The 14715-nt window shown below is 50.0% G+C and overlaps 1 protein-coding gene across 1 annotated transcript in view; it reads right to left on the bottom strand.

The window, feature by feature from the left end:
* The window catches only part of BEND3 (BEN domain containing 3), a 33262-nt gene extending 26999 nt beyond the window's left edge, over positions 1-6263 (bottom strand). The window contains exon 1 of the mRNA XM_036414810.2: positions 6120-6263. The gene's annotated coding sequence lies outside the window, so the exon portion shown is untranslated. The remainder of the gene's footprint in view (positions 1-6119) is intronic.
* Positions 6264-14715: the final 8452 nt, after the last annotated feature.

Genomic DNA, 14715 nt, shown 5'->3' with positions numbered 1-14715 from the left:
ACATATATATATATTGATATATATATGCGCATTTTGTTTTGTTTTTTAAGTGGGTAATAGTCACATAAGAATCTGACTTGGGAAATTCTCCTTGTTAAGAGCTGGATGCAAGACCACGGCAACAGGAGCCGGGGACACCTGGCATGGCGATCCCTGGCAAAGGCAAAGGCTCACTGTCCTCACCCTCAATGGCCCACAGGCTTCCGAAGGAAAACGTTCGCCAGCGCTGCCCACAGGGCGTGGCACCTCTCTACCACGTTCTCCTAAGAGAACTGGCCAGACCTGAGTGATCGGCCAGACCAGGCCTCTGGTGCGAGCAGCACGAGGCTAGTCAGAGGCGCCAGAGGCTTGTGGCCGGCCCCTGTCGCACAGGATCAGCAGCAGGCCCAGAAATGGGAAGTACGTGGGCTTCCTGAAAGCCCGAGGTTCAAATCCCAGCCAGCTGACTCAGGGTCCCGCTCCACCAAACCAGGAACGGTCCTGGGCAGTGCAGGTCTGGGAACAGCCGGCCCCTGCCCTGCGCCCCTGGCCTCAGGCCTCGGGCAGGGGCGGGCCCTCCGCACCTCCCGTCAGGTTTCCAGCTGCAAAGGGAAGCAAGCTCTCACCCCTGAATTCGGTCTCCTTGAGCATGTGAGCCGTAGGAGGTGAATGTAACTGGAACCCGAGACCAGGGGGGCCAGGGCTGTGCAGCACTGCCACATACAAAAGGCACCGCAGCCCTAACCAGTTTGGCTCAATGGATAGAGCATCGGCCAGCAGACTGAAAGGTCCCAGGTTCGATTCTGGTCCAGGGCATGTACCTTGGTTGCAAGCACATCCCCAGTGGGGAGTGTGCAGGAGGTGGCTGATTGATGTTTCTCTCATCAATGTTTCTAACTCTCTATCCCTCTCCTTTCCTCTCTGTAAAAAAATCAATAAACTATATTAAATTTAAAAAAAGGCACAGCAGAGAGAGGAGGCTCAAACCACTTGACAGGCGTTATTAATAAAACACACCCGAAGATTTAAAAAGTTTCACTAAGACCTAACGAAACCCACCAGTCCTTCATCCTTTTCTCAACTGTCACACCCTAGGACCTGCCTACCTGACACCTCCCTCTTGCAGGTCACACTGATTTTTAAAAATGAAACAGAAGAGGAGGCCAGCAGCTGACATCCACGTAGCGCCGGCTCCATGGTCTGCGCGTTTCACACGTTAGCCACGTCATCCTCACCAGAGCCCTCTTGTGCTGCAGATGGAGAACCGGGGGGCCAGCAATCTGAGTCTCACTGGAGGTGGAGAGGGAAGGAGTGGGGTGCACCCCGTGCTGACGGACTCACCCCGTCTTCCAAGAAGAGCTGGGACCCGGCGGGGCATGCCCATCCCTCCCCGCTGAGCACCCACCTGGAGGCTGGGCTCAGAGGCGGGAGCAGGTCCACTGGCCACAGGGGCCCTCAGACCACCAAGGCAGGGACTGGTGCTGCTGATCACAAGACTAGGAACCCCTACGAACTTTTAGGGTCGTCCATAATTAGGTTACAGCCCTAGCTCCACCTGTGTCTGGTTTCTAACCCTGGGCAAGTGCTTACCCACCCAAACCTTGTTCTTCTGTAAAATGGAGCTGATCACACCACCGCACCTCATATGCGTGAAAACTACAACGGGGAAAGTGCCTGGCAGGCAGCACCTAGTATCTGTGAGCTTTTGGAAAAGATGTTTAAAGTGCATCTTAATAGTGACTGCTTAACACTGCAAAATTAAATGACTTCAAGCCTTTGAAAAGGTTACTATAACTTGTCTTTCAAGTGAAAGAAACTGGGAGGGGTGGGACCAAATGAACGCCCTCCCCAAGGACGGGAAGAATGTTCCCATGCCACAGTCTCTCGCGGGCCGGTCTCCGGGTTTACACGAAGGGCTGGGAGCCTCGGGGTCTCTCAGAACCCAGCCCTCACGACAGTGGCATCCTGCCCATGGGACGTGCACAACATGCTTGCAATGTGTTTTTATTTTTGGACACATCTGCACACGCTGTTTGAGAAACACCAGTCCTCACAAAACCAGGGCAATGTTGTCCCGAGCTGTTCTGACGCTGTAATTGTCAATGCTTCCTTATTCAGCCAGAGCACAAACTCATCTCTCAGCACGCAGCGAAGAACACACACATGTACACACACACACACACACACGACACACACACACACACGGCCCTGCTTGCCTGCGACTCTCTGCCTCTTACCCTTGCGACACTGAGTTATCTGAATGTGACTAAACTTGACGTCTTCCTTAGCAAAAGGAAGGGCATCTGCTTTCGGTGTCAGTGGTAGGAGGCGTAAGACTCTGCTTGTAAGTTTAACCTCGGCACAAGGAGGACAGGGGAGCCAGCACATCCCAGCAGCCACCCATGTGACTGACTGGACAATGATGACTAATTTTCCTGGGAGGTATAAGCTGAATTTCCTCTGTACTTCCCACTTTTTCATATGTTGTCTTATGACCACAAGAGCTCATCAGAGTTGGGGCATAATCTGGTGCAAAACTCAACCCCACCTGCCCCCAAACCTCCACACAAGACCACTAAGGGATCTGTTCCCTCGACCCTTTGTGGAGACGGATGCCGCTGTCTCACTGTCCAGTGATAACTGAAGATCAGACAGGAGAGAGGAAGAGAGGTCATTGGTAGAAAACAAAACACGAAGAGGGCTGAGATTACACATGTCGCAAGTTGGATTAAAAATGGAGGCCAGGTAACTGGTGCCGGGTGAGCTGCGGAGAAAAACTCAGCTCTGAAACAACAGCCTGGTCATTCGGGGACGAACATAACCCGACACTCCAAGTGTCTGATGCGCCAAAGGCCTGCTGCCCACGTGGAGAGATCCCAGCGTGGCAAGGGCAGGTCATGTGTGGCCGCTGGGTCCAGGACCAAAGAGCTCGGGGCTGAAATCATCGTGCTGCAGGAGATACTGGAACACCAGCAGGCAGAGAAAAGAAGTGTCTACTCCGGAGGGGGAGACAAGAGCAAGGTGATGCGCACAAAACACATTCAGATATCCATGTTTTTGGCATGTGGGTTTTATGTGAATTTAAATTTTATTGTTAAAAAATTACCACACAGTAAAATTTACTTTCTGGCGGGAAGGCGTACTGCTCTATGAAAAGGCAGATACATAATATCTCCCTGTAACCACCAATGAGAGGAGGATACAAAAAAGTCCCATCACCCCAAAGATTTAATTTCACAAATAATTCCTCCAAACGACCTTTAGCCAATAATGACTATTAACAGTAGCAACCAGTCCTAACTGGTTTGGCTCAATGGATAGAGCGTCAGCCTGCAGACTGAAGTGTCCCAGGTTCGATTCCGGTCAAGGGCATGTACCTAGGCTGCAGGCACATCCCCAGTATGGCGTGTGCAGGAGGCAGCTGAATGATGTTTCTAACTCTCTATTCCTCTCCCTTCCTCTCTGTAAAATTCAAAAAATATATATTTTAAAAAAAAGGAGTAGCAACCATAATTCTCCACTTGCCATCAAAATTAAGTACCAGAAACAAAACACTGCACCCCAGCCTCCCACTCACTAACACCAAATTGTTTTCGCTGGTTGACAGCAACCTTCATGTTTCTACTGTACATTATAAAATTTGAGATGCGTGTTGTTTCTTTCCTCAGTGTTTCAGGGGCTTCCTAGAGAGCTCTAAAAAGTGGGAGACAAACCCTCGCCAGTTTAGCTCAGTGGACAGTGTCGGCCTGCAGACTGAAAGGTCTTGGGTTTCATGCTAGTCTAAAGCACATGCCTAGATTGTGGGCTCTGCTCCCCAGGAGGCAACTAGTCAATGATTCTCTATCATCACTGATGCTTCTATCTCTCTCTCCTTCTCCCATCCTCTCTGAAGTCAATAATATATATTTATATATATATATATATATAAATTTTTATAAAAAATTTTTTTAAATCGTAGACGAGCCCTAGCTGGCTTGGCTCAGTGGATAGAGCGTCAGCCTGTGGACTGATGGGTCCTGGGTTCGATTCCAGCCAAGGGCACATGCCTTGGTTGTGAGCTTGATCCCCAGTAGGGGGCATGCAGGAGGCGGCCAACCAATGGTTCTCTCTCATCACTGATGTTTCTAACTCTCTCTTACTCCTTTTCCCTTCCTCTCTGAAATCAATAAAGAAAGGTTTGGTTTTGTTTTGTTTTTTAAAAGTGGTAGATGAGACGTTTCTGCAGGACATTTTCACCTAATCAGGGTTGATTCCAAATTTTCTCTTCCTAATTATTAGACATTCGGCCATTCCTTTGCTCACATAAGGGATGCTTGGGAACTCAGAAGTGACCAGAAGGGAAGGTGTGAATTCAGTGTGTCAAATGTAATACACTTCAACAGACTGGGATGCTGACCATCTTGTCTGCTAGGTCCTAACTGGTCTCTTTTACTGTTTCTGGTGCTTTAGTAGTAGGGGGGTGAGGGGGAGACAAAACTTTTCTTTTAAATTACTTCAACAAGGAAATGGTGTCTCTGGTAAAACCCACGTTCAGTGGCAGGAGTTTTCATGTGACAAATTGTAAAGGCTCATCCGTGAATTACATTTTAAGGACCACACACAGGCAGGCTAACCCAGCAGCGAGAGCTGGCTGCAGGGAACCCACCTTTCTTCTGGAATCCAAGGGGTCCCCAATCATTTAGCAAATGTTTACTGAGCACCTATCAGACTCTGGGTTAGTGGCTAGGGATGGAAAACTCTTTTAAGAAAATACAAAATCTTGGGCAAATCTCATTAATGAGGGTGTGGGAACTAACAGGGTCCTGTATGGGTGATACAAAGCCACAAACCAGGAATGGTTTTTAAAAAAACACACACACACACACACAAAGGGGTGGGGTTGGGGAGTGGATAGCCTAAGAACCTCCTCCACCCTCCTTGTTTATATACCCAGAGCTCAGTTCCTTGCCTGTTTTCTGCAGTCTTAGCTTTCAGCTGCCCTACGCGTGACCCCCTCCCGTGGCACGTTCAACATCCCGAAGTTACTTTTAAAAGGTGAAGTGGACCATTTTCGACTCTGGAGTGCTTGGCACTACCCCACGCACGCTTGTCTGCTTAGCCTCGGCGCACAGCATTCTTCCAGATGGGCCACCAGAGCAGTCACCCTTTCCCCTTTGTAAAAACACCTCGGGGAAAATTACACGTCTCGGTACACAGGTTAGGTTCTGCACCAACATAAGGCGAGGGCAAAGTCTGCGTGGGTAAGCACGTTTGCCAGAGGGAAAGGGGGAAGGTCAGGAGCAGCGGCGAGCGCCCCAGGCTGCAGCCCGCGGCCGGCCACGAAGGCCTCGCGCCAGCCGGGGTGCACACCCAGAGCGCCGGGCCCGCCTCCAGCTCCCGGGCAGCGGGAACCGCGAACCGCGCCGTGGGAGACGGGGAGGGAGCGCGGCGCCCCCTGGCGGCGGGGCCTGTGTTCGTCCGCTCCCGGCCGCCGCCGCCGCCGCCGCCGCCGCGGGCCGGCCTCACTCCATTTGCAGACTCCGGCGGCACAGCCTCCCCCCGAGCGGCGGCTCCTCCGGCCGCCCGCTCCCCGCTCGGCATCTCCCTCCAGTAGTCCCCGCCCCCTGCTCCGCTCGGACACCCCCTTTTTCACGCCGAACCGTCCCCCGCAGCAGCCCGGCCGTACTCGAGCACCGAGAGCCCCGACACGGGCTCCGCGGAGCCTTCCGGCGGCGGCCCCGGCCGCTCCATCGCGGCGCCAGGCGGGGGGTGCGGGGCCGGCGCGCGGCGCGAGTGGGGCGGGCGGCGACGGCGGCGCGGACCGTTCCACTCCGCGTCCCCCCCCCCGCCTGCCCCGCGCGGCGCGCGTGCTCCCGGGGACGCCATGGAGCCGCCGCGTTCCGAGCGGCACAAAGGGGTGCGCGGCACAATGGGCGCGGCGAGCTCGTGGGCGCCGAGGGCTCGCTCGGCGGCTCGGCCCTGCACGGGGGTGGGCGCTCCCGCCGCCACCGCCGCCGGGCGTGCTCCGGCAGCCCCCCTCCGCGTCCCCTCCCCTGCGCCCGCCCCCACCCCGGCATGGATGTTGCAGCCACTCTCCCCGCCCGTCCGCCGGCCCCGAGCCGCCGCCGCCGCGCGGCCAGCCCGCTCCGCCCCGCGCTTACCTGGGACACGAGTTCTGTACTTTGCGGAGCGAGTCCGCGCCGAGTTGGGCGCCACGTGGGGGGGCGCGGGGAGCGCCGGTCCGGGGAGCGGGGGGCGCGCGCGGCGGGCCTGGCCGGGGCGGCCCGGGGAGCAGTCGCTGGGGGCGGCGAGCGGGCGCCGTGTATTTTCCCCTCTTTGTGTGTGTCCGTGCGCTGCGCTCTCGCGTGACGTGACGGGACTCCGTGTGTCATTTCCGCACAAGGACACAGGAGCCCCCGCCGCCTTAGAACCACAACCCCTCCGCCCCCACCCTCGGCCCGCCCCTCCCCCCCAGCGGGGCACACGCGGGACCGGCGGCGGCGGCGGCGGCGCTCGGGCGTGAAGGGCCGGCCGCGGCGGGGAGCCGGGGCGCGCGCTCCGGGGACCGGGCAGCCCGGCGCTCAGCGGGTGCCGCGCGGCCGGCTCCACGTGGGCCCGGGCGGGGGGCGGGGGCCGCGCACCCACGGCGCCCGGCCGGCGCTGCTAACAAGGCCCCCTGCGCGCCGCGTGTTCTCCCCCCTCCGCCCCCACGAGTCGTGTCTCTGAAACGTGGTTTCCCAGACTCGAGGAGTTTGACCTGAAAAGCTTCTTTTTCTACTTTTCTCTCTCTCCTCTCTCCGCGGGACGGCGACCGTGCGGGGCGTTTCCTTCCCTCGCGTCCGCGCCTCTCCCGAGTTCTCAGCGTTTCCGCGGCCCCCAGGGCCCGCGGGCGCGTGTTCCCGCGCCGCGCTCGGCACAAAGACACCGGGGCGCGGGGACCCCGGGGCTCCAGACCCCGCGGAGCCGGCCTGGGGCCGAGGCTGCCGGAGGGCGCCCGCGGCGCTGGGAAACGCTGCGTCTGGCCACTCCCCCAGCCGGTGGCCGCCTCCGCGGGGAGCCGGGACCGCAGACCTGCCTCCCGCCTGTTCCCCGAAGTTTGCAGGCTGCGGAGCCCGAGATTCAGAAGCGCGCGCTCAGACTCTCACGCCACAGGATAGCTGCGCCCAGCGCTTAAAAATAGAAAAACACGAGTCACCCTCTGAATCAAGGTGGATTCTTTAGACTTCATTCCGGACCTGGAGGTTTCCACGAGACAAATAGGCAACCCACCCACCCCCTCGGGTATTTCCTCCAAGTCTCCGTGACTTGAAGGGGTGTGGTTGTTGAGGGTCACGGAAGCCCAATCCAACAATTAAACCGCATATTTTAGGCACACAGCGAGAATATAATTTAAAAAAAAATCCTTTCATTTGCCCGCCGAAGAAAATATAAGAAAAATGCAAATGATCCCATCTGCTGCTCACAGCTGCACCGGCTGCGAGAGAGGACCATGTGGCCCAGCCCTGCCTGCGCCGGTCAGTGAATAGAGAAAATAGATCTTAAAATAAGGCATAATGCTGGCTCCTTCGCGGCCAGTCGCGGGGAGGGTTTGAATGAACGTAGTAGTTTTGGGGCTACTGTATCTTCCTCCAGACCACTCCTATGGGGAACTGAGTCATTATGCAAGCTCCTCCTCCTCGGGTGTGAAAAAAAAAAAAAAAAAGCGCACAAGGTTATCCCAGATCTCCGAGGAGCTAGGCGAGGCATCCTCAAACTGTATCTGGACGGCCGGTTTGGAGAAGTGAGTCCTGATTGCTATGCAAAAGCAGCAAACCGCCCGGAGGACGGAGCCCCGCATCCAGGGGGCTGGTTTTTAGAAAAGAATCCGTATGGGCTCAGTGTCATTCAAAACAGGATGATGAAAAGAATGGAGCCCCAGATAGCAGCCCTTCAAATTCAAAAGGCTTGAGTCGCCCCATCTACATTTAAAATAGGGCGGAGGAGGAAGGGAGGAGGACCGCTGGGCGAGAGCACTTGCTTAATTTATACGTTCCCAGAAGACAGAAAGGAGGCCCGCCGGTGTCTGCCGGGCACTTGACTTTTACACCCGGAGCTTAAACAGCATGTATGACATATTCCGCCGCTTGACCTAGCGGATGCAGCAGTTTCGGTCTCACCTTCAATGTAATGTCATAATTAGAATTTTAAAAGTATAAGTTGTATTTCATTAGTTCCGTTTTCTAGGATTTCCCCCCGTGGGCGAGTTAGGAAGAGTTGCGACTAGCATTTAAACCTCGAGTTGTTTAAAAATGCAAAAAGGTTTTAAAATGTAAAATGACTTTATGCAAAGGGAGCATTTATAATCTTTAATCAGTCGCTCACTGTATCAACTCGGGGTTTTTAAGGATAAGTTAAAACAAGACAATAGAAATTAACACGTCTTTGTTCATATTGTTTGAAATCAAAGATTTTATCAAATAGAAAGATTTTACTAAAAAAAAAAAAATAGCACCTAAGGCAATAAGCATGCTTAACTGCCAGTTGACTTTTTCAAAAGCATTAGCTCTTAAACTACACAGTGAGTTGAGTTATTGTCAATAATTTGCATAACTGGCTCATCTACCTAACAAAGTAAGCTGTTTATTCCAAATAAGTTATTAACAGAAATGGAGATCATTGCTATCTAGGAAAGGAAGCATCTACCTTCAAATGGTTTTTGTAAGTTCATAGGCTTTGTGTGTGTGTGTGTGTGTGTGTGTGTGTGTGTGTGTGTTTTAATACGAAATGTTAAAAACAATTCAAGTAAAACTGAAGATCTAATTGGCTTTATTAAGGAATTTATGAATCAGGCAGCATCCCACCCAAAGGAAGGTGGGGTAAGGGAGGCGCTGAAAGGAAAGAAAGGATTACTTTCAGGCCAGGACACCTTCAGGGAAGGAGCAGCCTGAGGGCTTTTATCATGCAGATTGACCCCTCTTCCTATGGGGAGGAGGGAAGTGAGAGCCCGAGTGACAAATTACCTCACTGGTGCTTGACCAGAAAACTTCAGAAGAGTTGTTTAAGATTACATTTCTGGGAGAGGTTGAAACTGTAATTAGATCAGGGATTAAATCTAGGTTCGATATCATGGGCTTTTAGCACAAGTGACACTGTCTTGGGCCTGTGCTTTTTCTCTTTAACAGGAGGAAGGGAAAATAATACATAAAGGTGAAACCAACTGCATCAGAGGAGTTATATTCCAGTTGTATTCTGGAGCCTTTAAAAATGATGGCTCCCCGAAACCGGTTTGGCTCAGTGGATAGAGCGTTGTCCTGCGGACTGAAGGGTCCCGGGTTCGATTCTGGTCAAGGGCATGTACCTTGGTTGCCGGCACATCCCCAGCAAGAGGGTGTGCAGGAGGCAACTGGTGGATGTTTCTCTCTCATCCATGTTTCTAACTCTGTATCCTCCCTTTCTCTGTGTAAAAATCAATAAAATATATATTTTTTAAAATGATAGCTCTGGCTGAAACTGGTTTGGCTCAGTGGACTGAAAGGTCCCAGGTTCGATTCTGGTCAAGGGCATGTACCTTGGTTGCGAGCACAACCCCAGTAGGGAGTGTGCAGGAGGCAGCTGATGGATGATTCTCATCGATGTTTCTAACTCTATCCCTCTCTCTTTCTCTCTGTAAAAAATCAGTAAAATATATTTTTTTAAAATGATAGCTGTGAAAATGCTATTGGATAAAAGTAATGCCTTATCAAAAATATGAATAAACATGGATTAAGATGAAGAGAGAAGTGAGGTATGAAAAACACAATGGCGCCTGGCCAGTGTGGCTCAGTGGATTGAACATCGTCCTCCCTCTCTCTCTCTCTTTATAAAAAACATTTGAAAAAGAAGAAAAGAAAAACAGAATTGCTGCCCAATCCAACCCAAAGAAGTCAGTAGAGTGACTGTGGTTCATAAAGATGTGCATAAAGACCTGAAAAAAATAACCTAAGTTTCAGAGGTCTGTTTGGTTAGAAATTTCTTAATTAGAAATGCATTTTTCCAAGATTTCAAATTAGAGTCACTGCAGTTGATCTAATGAATTCATTTCCAATTTTATAAGTAAAATGCAGCCAGCGGGGGAAAGGGGTAGAGGGGGGGGATGGGAATTTGATACTTGGCCATATAAAACACTGTAAAATCTCAAATAGAAAATTACGTGACAGTGAATGAAGAATCTCAATATATTGTATATAATTAGGTTTCAGGTATCTGTTAACTATTACTTTTTTTTTTTAATATATATTTTATTGATTTTTTTACAGAGAGGAAGTGAGAGAGATAGAGAGCTAGAAACATCGATGAGAGAGAAACATTGACCAGCTGCCTCTTGCACACCCCCCACTGGGGATGTGCCCGCAACCGATGTACATGCCCCTGACCGGAATCGAACCTGGAACCCTTCAGTCCGCAGACTGACGCTCTACCACTGAGCCAAACCGGTTTTGGCTGTTAACTATTACTTTGGTTTTAGCCGAAACCGGTTTGGCTCGTGGTAGATAGAGAGTCAGCCTGCGGTTAAGGGCATGTATCTTGGTTGCGGGCACATCCCCAGTAGGGGGTGTGCAAGAGGCAGCTGATCGATGTTTCTCTCTCATCGATGTTTCTAACTCTCCATCCCTCTCTCTTCCTCTCTGTAAAAAAATAAAATAAAATAAAAATATATATATATTTTAAATTAAAATAATAAAGGTTTTATCATTGCTAAGATATGTTTATAGTTGCCAAGACAATATTTAGTAGGGCTTTTTTTTCATTAGCCTTAAAACAACACAACAGATTTCGCCATTGTGAGACAGTTCCACTTTAGTTTGTGCCTGCTGGATGCATAATTTTGCCAAGTCTTCAACTTCAAACAGAAGTAGCTGGCAGGTCCAGATTCTGTGAATACTCAACACAGAAAGATAAGAGGGAAAAAAGAGGAGGGCAGGGGAGCACTAGTGACTTTATTAAACAGAAGTTCTAGAAAGACACACCTTGCTAAATAACTTGCAAAACGGATTTTTGGTTGGGAAGTTGGGTCCCAGGAGTGGAATTTAACATGCTGTGTGTTGGGGTTGGGGGTGGGGGAGGGGGGTAAGATAGGACCAACTAACCTTAGTGGAATCGGGAGTAGGTAACTGACACAAGGCGGCAGTGGGGAGCAGAGAGGAGGGGAGGTTTTGAGTGAAACCCTGAAGAGAATGCGTGCTGGGCAGTTTTCCTTATGTGTATAACTATTTAATAATTTATAATAGCTTGAGATGTGAAGTACCCAACGTAGCCATTAGGACCTGGTTTTAGTTGAATATCAGGCTTGCACAACAGGATTCTCAGATACTAGGAAGAGTGAAAAACTACTGCAATCCCACTCTCAATTTCAAGCCCCTGAGACAACAAACGCCAAACTGATCTGTAGCTCATTGTGAGCCCAGAGTGCTGGCTGGAGGCGCTGCAGCCACCAGGGGCCCCTCGCCCACAGGGGTGCCCGGGGGCCTGCAGGCAGGAGTCCACACTGATCACAGCGCTGCGGGGACAGGCAGGAAGCTGGGAGCGTGGGGAGGCTGGTTCTCTCCAGTCAGACCCCATTAACAAAGAAGAAGCCCTGGCTGGTTTGGCTCATTGCAGAGCATCCGGCTGCAGACTGAAGAGTCCAGGTTTCAGTTCCAATCAAGGGCACATGCGCGGGCTGCCTGATCGATCCCCAGTAGGGGGCGTGCAGGAGGCAGCCAATCAATGGTTCTCTCTCATTATTGGTATTCCTCTCTCTCTCTCTCTCTCTCTCTCTCTCTCTCTCTCTCTCTCTCTCTCTCTCTCTCTCTCTCTCTCTCTCTCCCTTTTCCTCTCCATTCCTTTCTGAAATCAATAAAAATATATTTTTTTAAAAAAGAAGAAAAAGACACACATACCGCTCTAGTAATTGTCTGATTAAAATCATTTCATGCTGTGAATGGAAAGACTGTAAATGAAGTGGGATATATATATATATTTGGCTTGCCTAAAATCTTTTCTGTAAAATGAAAAACTTCGTAGACATAAACTCAAGAGCCAGTAATTCCATTTCTAGGGCTCTGCCCCTAAGTAATACTCGACCACGGCTACACCTACAGGGTTGCTCTCTGCAGGATCGTTCATGATAGCAAGCATTGGAGAGATCTTGGGAAATACGGTATACTATGTAGGCTTTAGAAAAAAAGAAAGGTACTCTTTTTTTTTTAGGATTTAGAAAAATGGCTACGATGCATTGAGTAAAAGAATATTACAGGCAGCCCGTGGCTCAGTGGTTGAGCATTCATCTCTGAACCAAGAGGTCACAGCTCAATTCCAGGTCAGGGTTGCGAGCTCGGTCTCCAGTGTAGGGTGTGCAAGAGGTAGCCGATTGGTGATTCTCTCTCAACATTGATGTTGAGAGAATCTCTCCCTCCCTTACTCTCTGAAATCCATAAAAATAAAAAGAAAGAATGTTACAGATCTATACATAGTGTAATCCCATTTTGGGGGAAAAATGTATGTACATATATCTGGGTGTGAATAGAAAAGATATGGAAAAGATAATGGTAACAGTGGATAATTCTGAGGAATAGGATGGTAGAGAGGAAAGGACTTCTATTTTTTCAGGTTATACTTTTGTGTAGTTTTATTTGTTTTCCCCTCCACAATGAGCATCTGTTGCTTGTAGCCTTTCCAGCTCCCACAGACTGAAAACAGAGTGGTCACTTTGGCCTAAGGAGCAGAAGTCATGCCCAGCTGGTGTGAGAGCCTGCATGTACTCCCCTCACCAGTCTCCTCCTTTTCTTCTTCTTCTTCTTCTTCTTCTTCTTCTTCTTCTTCTTCTTCTTCTTCTTCTTCTTCTTCTTCTTCTTCAAATATATTTTATTGACTTTGTACAGAGAAGAAGGGAGAGAGATAGAGAGTTAGAAACATCGATGAGAGAGAATCATCGATCAGCTGCCTCTTGCATACCCCCTACTGGGGATATGCCCGCAACCAAGGTACATGCCCTTGACCAGAATCGAACTCGGGACCCTTCAGTCCCCAAGCCGACGCTCTATCCATTGAGCCAAACCAGCCTCGGCGGCGGCGGCTGCTGCTGCTGCTTCTTCTTCTTCTTCTTCTTCTTCTTCTTCTTCTGCTTTAAGTGTGTGGGTTGTTTTTGTGTTGTTGGTTTTTTTTTAATATATATTTTATTGATTTTTTACAGAGAGTAAGGGAGAGGGATAGAGAGTTAGAAACATTGATGAGAGAGAATCATGGATCAGCTGCCTCTTGCACGCCTCCTACTGGGGATGTGCCTGCAACCAAGGTACATGCCCCTAACCAGAATCGAACCCGGGACCTTTCAGTCTGCAGGCCGAAGCTCTATCCAGTGAGTCAAACAGGTTTCGGCTACCAGTCTCTCTTTTATCTACATATTCTATGGCTTTAACAGAAAAAAAAAAAAAAAAAAAAAAAAAAAGGAAGGAAGGAAAGAAGAGACTCAACGTTAGTAATAATGTTCCAAAAGTAAACATCCAACTGTGAATTTTTCTGCTGTTTTCCAATGAAGTCGTTATTTCCCAGCTTAATTGTTCAAAACAGTAGTGCTGACCCAAATGTAGTGTAATCATTTCCTTTCAGAAAATTCAACTCTACTCCAAAACACAGAGGCCTGCTTACACACCCCTTCCTGCTCAGGCTCAGCATCTCTGCCTTCTCTGCCTTTGCTCGTGATGCTGCTACAGTCCTCTTGTCAACTCCTGTTCATCCTTCAAAACCCAGTCTCCACTGAGAGCTTTTCACCATTCCCTTCCCCATCAGAGGTCTTAGCGCCCTGGCCTATGTTCCCACAGTGCTCCACTTATGTCTTGATTACAGAGACCTTATTTCAGCCTAACTGATATTACTTGGTTGTACTGTTTATTTGTATCTTCCAAGATGCTCTTTATTATTATCACTTTTTAAGTGATTTTTAAAATCCTCACCCAGAGATATGTTTTTCATTGATTTTATGGAGAGAGAGAGAGAGAGAGAGAGCGAGAGAGAAACATTGATGTGAGAGAGAAACATCAATTGGCTATTTCCTACAACCTGATATATGCTCTGACTGGGAATCAAATGACACTCCAACCAACTAGGCCGCACCTGCCAGGGCCTAAGATGCTCTTGTACTGGATTCCACATGGCCTCTGAACACATGAGTCCTTTTCACTGTGCCTGAGACACACGCACTGGACACTGCAGCTGGCTAAACCGGGCTGAGGGAAAAGGTGGCTAGTCAATCACATCTGTATGTAGATGATGCCAGCCCTTCGGGGGGGCCTTGGTGCCAGCCCTGCCCAGTGGAGGACTCTGAAGTGGATGCTGACAAACACCTACAAACAAATCTTTAAAAAAAAGTATATGTGTTGGCCAAAACCGGTTTGGCTCAGTGGATAGAGCGTCAGCCTGTGGACTGAAGGGTCCCAAGTTCAATTCCGGTCAAGGGCATGTACCTTGGTTGCAGGCACATCCAGTAGGGGGTGTGCAGGAGGCAGCTGATCAATGTTTCTCTGTCATTAATGTTTCTAACTCTCTATCTCTCTCCCTTCCTCTCTGTAAAAAATCAATAAAATATATATATTTTAAAAAGTATACGTGTTGGGCAGTGTTTTCCTAGGGTTTCCCTAACGAAGTGTCACAAACTGGGTGGCTTAGGACATCAGAGATTTATTGCCTCACAATTCTGGGGATCAAGGTATTGGTGGGGGTGGTTCCCTCAGGGAGCTGTGTGGGAAGATCTGTCCCAGGCTG

The sequence above is a fragment of the Pipistrellus kuhlii genome, unplaced genomic scaffold, assembly GCF_014108245.1.
Source record: "Pipistrellus kuhlii isolate mPipKuh1 unplaced genomic scaffold, mPipKuh1.p scaffold_m20_p_5, whole genome shotgun sequence".
Taxonomy (NCBI): Eukaryota; Metazoa; Chordata; class Mammalia; order Chiroptera; family Vespertilionidae; genus Pipistrellus; species Pipistrellus kuhlii.
Note: the sequence above shows the minus strand (reverse complement) of the source record. Positions and strands in the feature narration are given on the sequence as shown.